This window comes from Callospermophilus lateralis, chromosome 1, assembly GCF_048772815.1.
Source record: "Callospermophilus lateralis isolate mCalLat2 chromosome 1, mCalLat2.hap1, whole genome shotgun sequence".
NCBI classification, from domain to species: Eukaryota; Metazoa; Chordata; class Mammalia; order Rodentia; family Sciuridae; genus Callospermophilus; species Callospermophilus lateralis.
The window spans coordinates 217,447,402-217,460,340 of NC_135305.1; the positions used below are offsets into that span (position 1 = coordinate 217,447,402).

Below are 12,939 nucleotides of genomic sequence, written 5' to 3' on the forward strand. Positions count from 1 at the left end.
TTTCCTTTGCTTCCCCATTAATGATTGGAAATCCCTGGAGATAGGGATTTCATAGACTAATTAATCTAATTATAATTTCTGTGTATTGATCTTCCAAGGTCATATAATAGTCCTCACAGGAATTATGTTCCCTAAGTTCATTAATTAGTACATGCTTTTGGGAGGTGGAAAGTTTACACATGTTCTGCATGTGAGGCAGGTCAATATACAGCATGAAAACCTGGATTTGATAACTTCCATTGCAGGGCAATGTTTCTCTTTTTTGAATCACATGGAAATAGTATTTTCAATACAATATAAATTGCCTTGATTAGTTATCTTGGAAAGATTATTACTAGAAGGACCTCAGTGATATTTTTGTTGGTAAATCTTAAGAAAAAGTGAATTTCACATATGACAATGACTGTTTTTTTTTTTTAATTGGGATAGTGTATGCAGGTGATCAGTTATTACACTGAATATGCATTGATTGTGGAAAATTCAAAATATAACCTCTCTCCACTATTATATAGTAATTTTCACTTTTGTGAAATTGTGAAAGGCAGAAGAATTTTGAGAGCATTTGCATAATAATAAACTTACAAGGTAATTGATGTTCTCCTTTGGGTAATAGTGCACATCACATAAAGCCTTTGCGTAGATGTGTGTATTTCATGAGTGACTTTAATCCACATGTGGATGCAAACTAGCACATTTCAAGGGTTATAGGTGTTCTTGTAAGCCACTTAGATGAGCATTAGGTACTTTTCAGGTAAGTTTTAAGGAAAACTGTTTATGGACACATACATCGATACTGATGTGGAAACATCAACAGCGAATTTCACCCACCCGATTCATGACTGGAGCTGTGTTTGGGGACAGGTCTGCAGGAGAATGGTCTCTTACAGAGATACAAATAACTCAATTTTCATAGGTAATTATTCAGACTTCTATCAAATGTGGGTTTTGATGCAAATATTATCAGATGTTTTTATTTTAATATGGATAGTGTGTATTAATGGAGAGTAGCAAAGTTAATATCCATGCAGAATTTTCTAAATGCCAGAAAATATTCTAAAGTTGGAGTTCTTAACCCTGTTACTCACTCAAGAACTTCAAATGCACATTCTGATTAAAGTGATTTTTGTTAGAGACCAAGGTATCTGGATATATTAAATCTCCACAGGAGAGGTAAGAGAAAATGGAAAGAGGAAGTATTGAGGACTGAAGTAGAGGTGAGTATATCCATTGGCTGTGTCAAAATGATCCCAATTGTATGTATAACTTTGGTGCACTAATAGTAAAAATCTCCACAGGTGAACATATTAACTAATGAGCCCCCAAACGATTAACATTTAAATGATTTAAAAAATACTCTCTTACAACAGAAACAGGAGGTAATTATCACTGCCATTTTATAGATGATGCAAATATCCTGGCTGCTTACATTTTTTCTTTTATTTTTCTCTTTGGCATATTTTCCTAATTAAATCCTAAAAAATAACCTAGTTTCCTTCAAGTAGGTGAAGTAAGTAATTGCAATCCTTGTATCAGGGAATATTCATGTGAAAATCAAGTGGAAATAATGTTGGGACATAAACCTATGCTTGGGCCTTTCTTTGGTACTAAGGTCTTAATCTGTAAATTTGATAGGTTATGTTCTGAAATTCCATGAAGTATTCAAGGCCCGAATCAAGTCCAGTGTAGAAATATCAAAAAAGAATAAACAAGAACATTTTCATATATCATATATTTCATGAATTATCCCAAAATGAGCCTGTATAAAAATAAACTATTCAGAGAAGGTTCTTGTCTTTTATTATCTATAAATTATTGATAGTTTCAGTGTACAATAATGTCACATTTTATATCAATAAAAGAAATAATGTAAGCAGCCAGGATATTTGCATCATCAGTGGTACCATTGATTATGTGAACTTAAGCATGTTTATCAAAATGGGGTGCAGGGGGAGAGAATAAGGAAGTAATTGGAAATTAAACTGTCCAAATTTTATCATGCACAAATATGTCACAGTGAATCACACTATTAGTTTCAATTATTACAAAACCATAAAAAATTTGAAGTCCACAAAAGCTAAGAATACTTGTTTATTACTGCATAATTTTTAAAGTACACATTTAAAGAGGAGGGGAATCAGAAAAATAAAATCTCTAGAAGAAAAACTGCACATAAAATGTTTTCTGACTGAAAACAATGAATGTTGATTCAATTATAAGAGAACGCAGAACTTAATGTTTTTAATATTGTGACTCAAAAAATTTGTCCCCAAGGACTTAGAATGAAGCAAGATATATTGGGCAACTTCTTAATTTCCTTTCATTGGAATTATTTTTTAGAATGATTTTTTTTCTAAATATGAGGAGGCTTATTACCCTTTATATATTTTCTTTTCTGAAAGAGTAGGCTGCATTTTCTTGTGATTATGGACTTATTTTCTCTGATATTCCTGGTGTTCTAATATGGTTCATTTGAGTATTCATATATAGGTGCAAATGGAAGGACAGGTCTAACACAGAAATCAATAATGAAAGTGTTTAAAAAAATTGGATTTTCCATAAATGTTTTTTTCAAAGAGTATTGACTTCAAGTTTGAATACTTGTGAATACATGAATTCAAATGAATTCAAATGAATACAGAGTGCTGGGTTCCTGTTTATGCACTTCCTTTCCCCAACATCTCTCCCCACCCTTCCCAAGGTGTCCAACAAATACAGAACTACAAAATCTGAGGGGTGTCTCAGAATTCCATCTCCTGGGACTCTCAGAGGATCCAGACCTACAGCCCCTCCTCTCTGGACTGTTCCTGTCCATGTACCTGGTCACAGTGCTTGGGAAGCTGCTCATCATCCTGGCTGTCACCTTAGACTCCCACCTCCACACCCCCTGTACTTCTTCCTCTCCAACCTGTCCTTGGCTGACATTTGTTTCTCCTCCACCATAGTGCCAAAGATGACTGTGAACATCCTAACTCAGAGCTGAGTCATCTCCTATGTGAGCTGCCTGACACAGATGTCTCTTTTTATCATTTTTGCATGTATGGATGATTTTCTATTGACTGTGATGGCCTATGACCGCTTTGTGGCCATCTGTCACCCCCTGTGTTACTCAGTCATGATAAACCCTCGCCTCTGTGGCTTCTTAGTTTTGGTGTCATTTTTGGTTAGCCTTTTTGACTCCCAGCTACATAATTTGATTGTCTTACAATTCACATATTTCAGGGATTCAAAAACTTCTAATTTCTTTGGTGACCCTTCCCGACTCCTTAATCTTAGCTGTTCTGGTATTTTTTCTAATAACATTGTCAAGTATGTTATTGGTGCCTTTTATGGTTTACTCCCCAACTCAGGAATTCTTTTTTCTTAGTATAAAATTGTTTCCTCCATTCTGAGAATCCAGTCATCAGGGGGGAAGTACAAAGCCTTCTCTACTGGTGGGTCTCACCCGGCAGTTGTTTGTCTATTTTATGGAAAAGGCTTTGGAGTGTACCTTGGATCAGCTGTGTCACATTCTCCCAGAAATGGTGTGATGGCCTCTGTGATGTACACTGTGGTCACTCCCATGCTGAACCCCTTCATCTACAGCCTGAGGAACAGGGACATTAAGAGTGCCCTGAAGAGATTGCACAGGAGAACAGTCTAATCTCAGCACCTGTGGTGTCCAGTTGCAATATTTGTTGGAAAATACAGCAAAATTGTCAATTTATCCTTCGTAGTAATACTGTTTTTTGCAGCTTCATGTTTTTTTATTGGTTGTTCAAAACATTACAAAGCTCATGACATATCATCTTCCATACATTTGATTCAAGTGGGTTATGAACTCCCATTTTTTACCCCAAATACAAGTTGCAGAATCACCTCGGTTACACATCCACATTTTTACATAATACCATATTAATGACTGTTGTATTCTGCTACCTTTCCTATCCCCTACTATCCCCCCTCCCTTCCCTCTCATCCTCCCCCTCTACCCCATCTGCTGTTGTTTAATTCTCGCCCTTGTTTTTTTCCCTTTCCCCTCACAAACTCTTATATGTAATTTTGTGTAACAATGAGGGTCTCCTTCCATTTCCATACAGTTTCCCTTCTCTCTCCCTCTCTCCCACCCCACTTGTCTCTGTTTAATGTTAATCTTTTCTTCATGCACTTCTTCCCTGTTGTGATCTTAGTTTCTCTATTTATATCAAAGAAGACATTTGGCATTTGTTTTTTAAGGATTGGCTAGCTTCACTTAGCATTATCTGCTCTAATGCCATCCATTTCCATGCAAAATCCATGATTTTGTCATTTTTTAGTGCTATGTAATACTCCATTGTGCATAGATGCCACAGTTTTTTAATCCATTCATCTATTGAAGGGCATATAGGTTGATATCAAAGTCTAGCTATTGTGAATTGTGCTGCTATGATCATTGATGTGGCAGTATCCCTATAATATGCTCTTTTAAGGTCCTCAGGGAATAGACCGAGAAGGGCGATAGCTGGGTCAAATGATGGTTCCATTCCCAGCTTTCCTAGGAATCTCCATACTGCTTTCCATATTGGCCGCACCACTTTGCAGTCCCACCAGCAATGTACAAGTGTACCCTTTTCCCCACATCCTCGCCAGCACTTATTGTTACTTGACTTCATAATGGCTGCCAATCTTACTGGAGTGAGATGGTATCTTAGGGTGGTTTTTATTTGCATTTCTCTGACTGCTAGTGATGGTGAGCATTTTTTTCATATACATATTGATTGATTGTATGTCCTCCTCTGAGAAGTGTCTGTTCAGGTCCTTGGTCCATTTGTTGATAGGGTTGTTTGTTATCTTATTGTTTAATTTTTTGAGTTCTTTGTATATTCTGGATATTAGGGCTCTATCTGAAGTGTGAGGAGTAAAAATTTGTTCCCAGGATGTAGGTTCCCTGTTTACCTCTCTTATTGTTTCTCTTGCTGAGAAAAAATATTTTAGTTAAAGTAAGTCCCATTTGTTTATTCTTTATTTAACTCTTGGGCTATGAGCATCCTATTAAGAAATTTGGAGCCCGACTCCACAATATGTAGATTGGAGCCAACTTTTTCATCTATCAGGTGCAGAGTCTCTGATTTGATATCTAGCTCCTTGATCCATTTTGAATTAATTTTGTGCATGGCGAGAGAAAGGGGTTCAGCTTCATTTTGTTGCATATGGATTTCCAGTTTTCCCAGCACCATTTGTTGAAGATGCTATCCTTTCTCCATTACATGCTTTTAGCGCCTTTATCAAATATAAGAAAGTTGTAATTTTGTGGATTGGTCTCTGTGTCCTCTATTCTGTACCATTGGTCCACCTGCCTGTTTTGGTACAAGTACCATGCTGTTTTTGTTACTATTGCTGTTGAGAGCCACAGCCGAAGGGGCTCCAGCAAACTTTCAGACTGCCAGCTGATGATTGGCTCACAGCGGCCCCAGCAACACCTAGCTGATTGGTTCCTCTGTGGAGATGCTCATTGAGCTGTTTCCCTGCCCTTTCAGACTACCAGCTGATGATTGGCTCACAGCGGCCCCAGCAACATCTAGCAACATCTAGCTGATTGGCTCCTCTGCAGTGATGTTCATTGGGCTGTTTCCCTGCCCTTTCAGACCATGGAGCTGCTCATTGGGGGACTTTTTTTGGCTCCACCCATGCGACCCAGCCAATTGGCCTCAAGAGCAGGAGGATTGTGGGAGGAAGAGGCTGGGTTGGGATGTGTGGCTTGTGGGAAGCTGGTGGTGGCAGTTGGGCTCTGAGGGTTTTTTCCTGAGGAGCTGTTTTGTTTGGAGTGTGTGGTTCTAAAAATAAAGTTAGTTTCTTTTGACAAGTGGCTCCTGAATTGTGCCCAGCCAGACTGCGGCAATTGCTCTGTAATATAGTTTGAAATCTGGTATCGCTATACCACCTGATTCACACTTCCTGCTTAGAATTGCTTTTGCTATTCTGGGTCTTTTGTTTTTCCATATGAATTTCATGATAGCTTTATCTATTTCTACAAGAAATGCTGTTGGGATTTTGATTGGCATTGCATTAAACCTGTAGAGAACTTTGGGTAACATTGCCATTTTGATGATGTTGGTTCTGCCTATCCATGAACAGGGTACATTTTTCCATTTTCTAAGATCTTCTTCTATCTCTCTCTTTAGGGTTCTGTAGTTTTCATTGTATAAATCTTTCACCTCTTTTGTTAGGTTGATTCCCAAGTATTTTATTTTTTTTTTTGAGGATATTGTGAATGGGGTGGTTTTCCTCATTTCCATTTCAGAAGTTTTGTTGCTGATATACAGGAATGCCTTTGATTTATGCATGTTGATTTTATATCCTGCCACTTTGCTGAATTCATTTATTAGTTCTAGTAGTTTCTTTGTAGACCCTTTTGGGTCTTCTAGGTATAGGATCATATCGTCCACAAATAGTGATATTTTAAGTTCTTCTTTTCCTATTTTTATGCCTTTAATTTCTTTTGTCTGTCTAATTGCTCTGGCTAGTATTTCAAGGACTAAATTAAATAGAAGTGGTGAGAGAGGGCATCCCTGTCTTGTTCCAGATTTTAACGGGAATGCCTTCAGTTTTTCTCCATTTAGAATAATGCTAGCCTGAGGCTTAGTATAGATAGCTTTTACAATGCTGAGGTAAGTTCCTGTTATCCCCAGTTTTTCTAGTGTTTTGAACATAAAAGGATGCTGTACTTTGTCGAATACTTTTTCTGCATCTATTGAGATGATCATATGGTTCTTATCTTTAAGTCTATTGATGTGGTGAATAATATTTATTGATTTCTGTATATTGAACCAACCTTGCATCCCAGGGATGAATCCTACTTGATCATGGTGCACAATTTTTTTGATATGCTTTTGTATTCGATTCGCCAGGATTTTATTGAGGATTTTTGCATCTAGGTTCATTAGAGATATTGGTCTGTAGTTTTCTTTCTTTGAAGTGTCTTTGTCTGGTTTTGGGATCAGGGTGATGTTGACCTCATAGAATGAATTTGGAAGAGCTCCTTCTTTTTCTATTTCTTGAAATAGCTTGAAAAGTATTGGTATTAATTCTTCTTTGAAGGTTTTGTAAAATTCCACTGTATACCCATCTGGTTCAGGGCTTTTCTTGGTTGGTAGTCTTTTGATGGCTTCTTCTATTTCTTTCTTTGTTATTGGTCTGTTTAAATTGTGTGTATCTTCCTGACTCAATCTGGGCAGCTCATATGACTTAAGAAATTTATCGATGTCTTCACTGTCTTCTATTTTATTAGAATATAGGGTTTCAAAATACTTTCTAATTATCTTCTCTATTTCTGTAGTGTCTGTTGTGATATTGCCTTTTTCATCCCGTATGTTAGTAATTTGAGTTTTCTTTCTTCTTCTCTTTGTTAGCATGGCTAAGGGTCTGTCGATCTTATTTATTCTTTCAAAGAACCAACTTTTAGTTTTATCAATTTTTTCAATGGTTTTTTTTTGTTTCAATTTCATTGATTTCCACTCTGATTTTAATTATTTCTTGTCTTCTGCTATATTTGCTGTTGTTTTGCTCTTCGTTTTCTAGGGTTTTAAGATGTAGTGTGAGTTCGTTTATTTGTTGTTTTTTTCTTTTTTTGAGGAATGAACTCCAGGAAATGAATTTCCCTCTTAAAATTGCTTTCATTGTGTCCCATAGATTCCGGTATGTTGTGTCTAAATTGTCGTTTATCTCTAAGAATATTTTGATTTCCTTCTTTATGTCTTCTGTAACCCATTGATCATTCAGTAACATATTGTTTATTTTCCATGTGATGCAGGATTTTTCCTTCCATCTTTTATCATTGATTTCCAGTTTCATTCCATTACGATCAGATATGGTGCATGGTATTATCTCCACACCTTTATATTTACTAAGAGTTGCCCTATGGCATAATATATGATCTATCTTTGAGTAAGATCCATGTGCTGCTGAGAAGAACGTGTATCCACTTGATGATGGTTGATATATTCTATATATGTCAGTTAAGTCTAGGTTATTGATTGTATCATTGAGTTCTATAGTTTCTTTATTCAGCTTTTGTCTGGAGGATCTGTCTAATGGTGAGAGTGGTGTGTTGAAGTCACCCATAATTATTGTGTTGTGGTCAATTTGACTCTTGAACTTGAGGAGAGTTTGTTTTATGAACATTGCTGCACCATTATTTGGTGCATATAAATTGATAATTGTTATGTCTTGTTGGTGGATAGTTCCTTTTAACAGGATATAGTGTCCTTCTTTATCCCTTTTGATTAACTTAGGTTTGAAGTTGATTTTATTCGATATAAGTATGGCCACTCCTGCTTGCTTCCGAGGGCCATGTGAGTGGTATTATTTTTCCCAACCTTTCACCTTCAGCCTGTGTATGTCTTCCTATCATATGAGTCTCCTGAAGGCAGCATATTGTTGGGTTTGTTTTTTTGATCCAGTTTACTAGCCTGTGTCTCTTGATTGGTGAGTTTAGTCCATTAAAATTTAAGGTGACAATTGAAATATGATTTGTATTTCCAGTCATGTTTATTTATTTATTTATTTTAGTTTGGCTAGTTTTTACTTTTTGGTTGTTTTCCTCCGCCTTTACTGAGATACCTCCCGCTGTTGGTTTTGGGCACTATTTTTCCATTCCTCTTCTTGTAGAATTTTTCCCCAAATGCTTTGCAGTGCTGGTTTTCTGGCTGCGAATTCTTTTAGCTTTTGTTTATCGCGAAAGATTTTAATTTCATTGTCAAATCTGAAGCTTAATTTTGCTGGATACAGTATTCTTGGTTGGTGACCATTATTTTTCAGCGTTTGAAATACATTGTTCCAGGATCTTCTCGCTTTCAAAGTCTGTGATGAAAAATCAGCCGTTAACCTAATTGGTTAACCCCTGAATGTAATCTGCCTCCTTTCCCTCGTAGCTTTTAATATTCTCTCCTTGTTCTGTATGTTGACTATCTTCATAATTATATGTCTTGGAGTTGGTCTATTACAGTTTTGGATGTTTGGGGTCCTGTAGGCTTCCAGGATTTGGCAATCCATTCCATCTTTCATCTCTGGGAAGTTTTCTAGGATTATTTCATTTAATAGGTTGTCCATTCCTTTGGTTGGAATCTCTGTGCCTTCTTCTATCCCAATGACTCTCAAATTTGTTTTTTTGATGAGATCCCATATCTCTTGGATAGATTGCTCATGAGATTTAAGCATCTTTTCAGTGTTGACTATACTCTTTTCAAGTTGATAAACTTTGTCTTCATTATCTGATGTTCTGACTTCTATTTGATCTAGTCTATTTATAATATTCTTGTTAGCGTTTTTAATCTGGTTTATGGTTTCTTGCATTTCTAAAATTACTGTTTGTTTTTTTTTTAAGATCTCTATCACCTGGTAAAGCTCGTTCTTTGCAGTTTGAATTTGTTTGTTTAGTTCGTTTTTGAAATATACTTTCAATTCTTGGACTTGCTGTCTCATGTCTTCTCTAAAATTCCGTTCCATCTGAGTTAGGTATGCCTTGATTTCTTTCCCTGTCCATGTTTCTGATGCTTCTAGGTCCTCCTGTAGATTTAAGTTGTCCTGCATTATCTGTAATCCTTTTTTCCCTTGTTTTTTCATGTTGTTCACATTACTTTCCAGCTCTGTTTGACTGCTTTGTAACTGCTTTCTCCTATACATTTGTTTTGGCTTTGTTTATCTCTGTTGTCTCTCCTTTGTGGTGGGAGATTATGCCTATAGATGTTGGGCTTTATTGTACTTTAGAGCTGATTCATTCATTTTATAAAGGGCTTCCGGATTTTGTATGCATATAGTGGTTTGTTTTTTGTTCTTAGGACTTTAGGTTAGGTGCTATGCAGGTATAAGGGTTAGTATGTTTAGGCTACTTTAGAAGATTGCTCTACTGAAGGGGTGTACTAACCGTCAATTGGATCAGGGTGTTGGTAGTAGCTAGGTATTTAGGAGCACTATAGATGGCCTTGAAACATTCACCTATTTGCATTTAGACAGTTACACGAAATGGAGGACATAATGCTTGGGATGAAAGTTGGGGGGAAGGGGAAGGAAGGTGCTCTTGAAAAGAAAGGACAGGGAGATAGATAGCATAGAGGAGAATGGAAAGAACAATAAAACTTGGAAGGGGAGAGAAAGAGGGAAAAAGGGAGAGAAAAAATAAAATGAAATAAGAAATAAAATTAGGTCTTAGAGATCCATGTTTTTCTCTTCCTGTAGGCATACTGTGCCCTCTGGGCTGAGATTTGCCCTCAATGTGTCAAGAGCAATCCCTGTAAGGCGGCTCCTGGGAGTCTCTCAATCCTGTTGGTCCAGACCCGTTTCACTTCTACGACCCCTCCTCCCCTTCCTCCTGCCAGCCAGCCATGTCCTGCTCACTGGAGGCAGTTCCCCAAGGATTTGGTTACACTTTCAGACCCCCGAGTGCTCTATTTCCCTAATGACTGAGCACTCTCTCTGTCATTCATCTAAGCCCCAGTGCTGTGGAGCTGTGGTCTGGAAATCAATAGTTTAATTTTTCCGGACCCCTTTGGTGGGCACACCTTCGGAATCTGGTGGCTAAGACCATTGGTGTCGCTGCTGGTGGTAATGGGAGTTGGGGGTCAAGGATCCCCTCTGCTTCCCTCAGCCCCTACAATCATGACCACTCTGCTGGCGGTAGGAGGAGTTAGGGGTCTGGAGTGTCCTCTGTTTCCCTCCGCCCCTACCGTCATGCCCTCTCAGTTGGCGGTTGGGGGAGTTGGGGGTGGGGAGTCTTCTCTGCTTCCCTCTGCCCCTACAGTCACACCCACGTCACTGGCAGTAGGGGGAGTTGGGGGTCGAGAGTCCTTTGGCCCTTACGGTCATGCCCACGGAGAGATTTTGAAGTTTCCCTGGTTGTTTGTATCTGATGTGGGTGGGAGTCACACACCTGCTAAAGTAGATTCTGCTGGGAAGGAATCTCTTTGGCTGAACTTTGGTGACTTCCCCTCACTGCTATGGCAGGCCCCTGGCTCCTTGCCAGAGTGTCCGAAGGGAGGGGTGGAACTGGCTTGTCTCTGGTCTGACACAATCTCTGGTTTTAGTTCCCAGTTTGCTATTTCATAAAGGCTTGGTTAGATTCCCTTCATGTCCTCTGGGGGGGGGGCATTTGCCGTGTGGGCGGGGCCGTTAGCAGAACTGGGAGGGCGCGGGCCGTCTGCCAGGCCAGGCGGGGACCCTTCTCGCTGCCCCAGGCCGCCGGGGGCCGCCTGCAGAGCTGGGCAGGCGGCGCCCCCGGTGGACAAGAGCCGGGCGGGTGGGGTGGCCGTTTGCAGAGCAGGCGGGGCTGACAGGAGAGCTGGGATGGCGGTGGCTGTCTGCCGGCTGGGCAGGGACCCTTCTCCCAGAGCCGGGCCGCTGCGGCCACGTGGCTAAGAGCCAGGTGGGCGGGGTGGCCGTTCGCAGAGTGAGAGCGGGGCGCCAGGAGAGCCGGGATGGAGGGGACCATCTGCCGGGTCGGGCGGGGACCCTTCTCGCCACACCGCTCCAGGCCACCAGCCACTTGCAGAAGCGGCCGCAGGCCGCGGGATTGAACCTCTGCGCCCGTGTGGCTGGCCAAGATTCACTTGTCTGGGGAAAACTGTCACCTCTAATAAGCTTACTAATTCCCGGCAGGTCTCCTTTCAACAGAATTTTGTAGAAGTTCCTCAGTAGGTAGAATGTAGCTGTTTTAATGGGTCTTTCTGATCCCGTTAATGTGGAGATATTGAAAGTGCTGCTTCCTCACTGGCCGCCATGTTGGATCCCCGCAGCTTCATGGTTTTGCTATTTCATAGTGAATGATGGTGGCCAGTGTTAGGGAAAATAGGTTCATGTTGAATAAATTTTAAAAAATTCTGTGGGTGGATGATGATGATATTTTCACAATAACATTAATGTAATGAATACCTCTGAACTGTGCCCTTGACACTGGTGAAAGTTATTCATTTTAGTGTAAATTTGAATTTGCCATAATAGAAATGGAAATAAAAAGCAAATAAAACATAAAAAAAGAAATTAAGAAAATGAATAGGACACATGTACTTTGTGTCAGTAGTGGAAGAGCCAAATAACATTTTTGACATTTATTTTCTCCCCTTCTTACATCATTAATATGAAGTTCTTAGGTTTTGTTTTTACCTCGACAAATATGACTAAATATGAGCTCTGAGACATGAGCCTCCAGGGTCACATTCAGCCTCTGCTTCTACCCTTCCGATCGATGGTTCCTAGTTTAGTGGGCTCCATACCTGTGTCTCTTTCTTCCTTGATTATTTGCACCAAGAACCTGCTATCCAAAATTGCATGGGCATTCATCTTGAATGGGGCCATGGTACTCCCACAAGGGAGGTGTGTTGGGGCTGCTCTCCTGGGTAATGACCTACCAGATACACAGTGCAAGCAGTAACTTCTGTGGGAGGTAAAGATTGGAAGAGGGAATGTCCTATGCATTACCTCCTTTTTTTCCTCAGGATGAACATGATGTTTGGGTAGCCACAGGGGGACTGTTAGTGGTGATGGTAACCAAAATCTTATGTAAAGATTTTCTTTTTCTGCCACAATGACTCTATTTCTCATAGAGTTTTCTCCACCAAGGAGTAAATACACCTACTTACCCTTGTCCTAAGCATTACAAAGGTGTATGAAGGTGACTAGGATAAGGAAAGCAACCATAAATAACATCATGAATTGCTAATGGGAGATTCCTGAGTGCCAGGTGCTGACCAGGGTTCTACACGAATTATTTGACTTCATCTGCAAAATTTTCCAGGCACTTTATTTTATTTTACAAAAATGGGGCTCAGGTTTTTGGGTAACTCAATTTAGGTTTTTAGGTTGAATAACTGAAGCCATGTTAGAATTGCACTGTGGATTTGAGACGCAGGACACATGGGGAGGTTGTCCCCTTCACAACCAACCTGTGCTTTCACTTTCCTCTCACTCCAGGATGGGCCCCTTCTTCCCTGTGAA

At 39.6% G+C, this 12,939-nt stretch overlaps 1 pseudogene; it reads left to right on the forward strand.

Moving 5' to 3' along the window:
- Positions 1-796: 796 nt before the first annotated feature.
- Positions 797-3,640, forward strand: LOC143642143 (olfactory receptor 7E24-like; annotated as a pseudogene).
- The last annotated feature ends 9,299 nt before the right edge of the window (positions 3,641-12,939 follow it).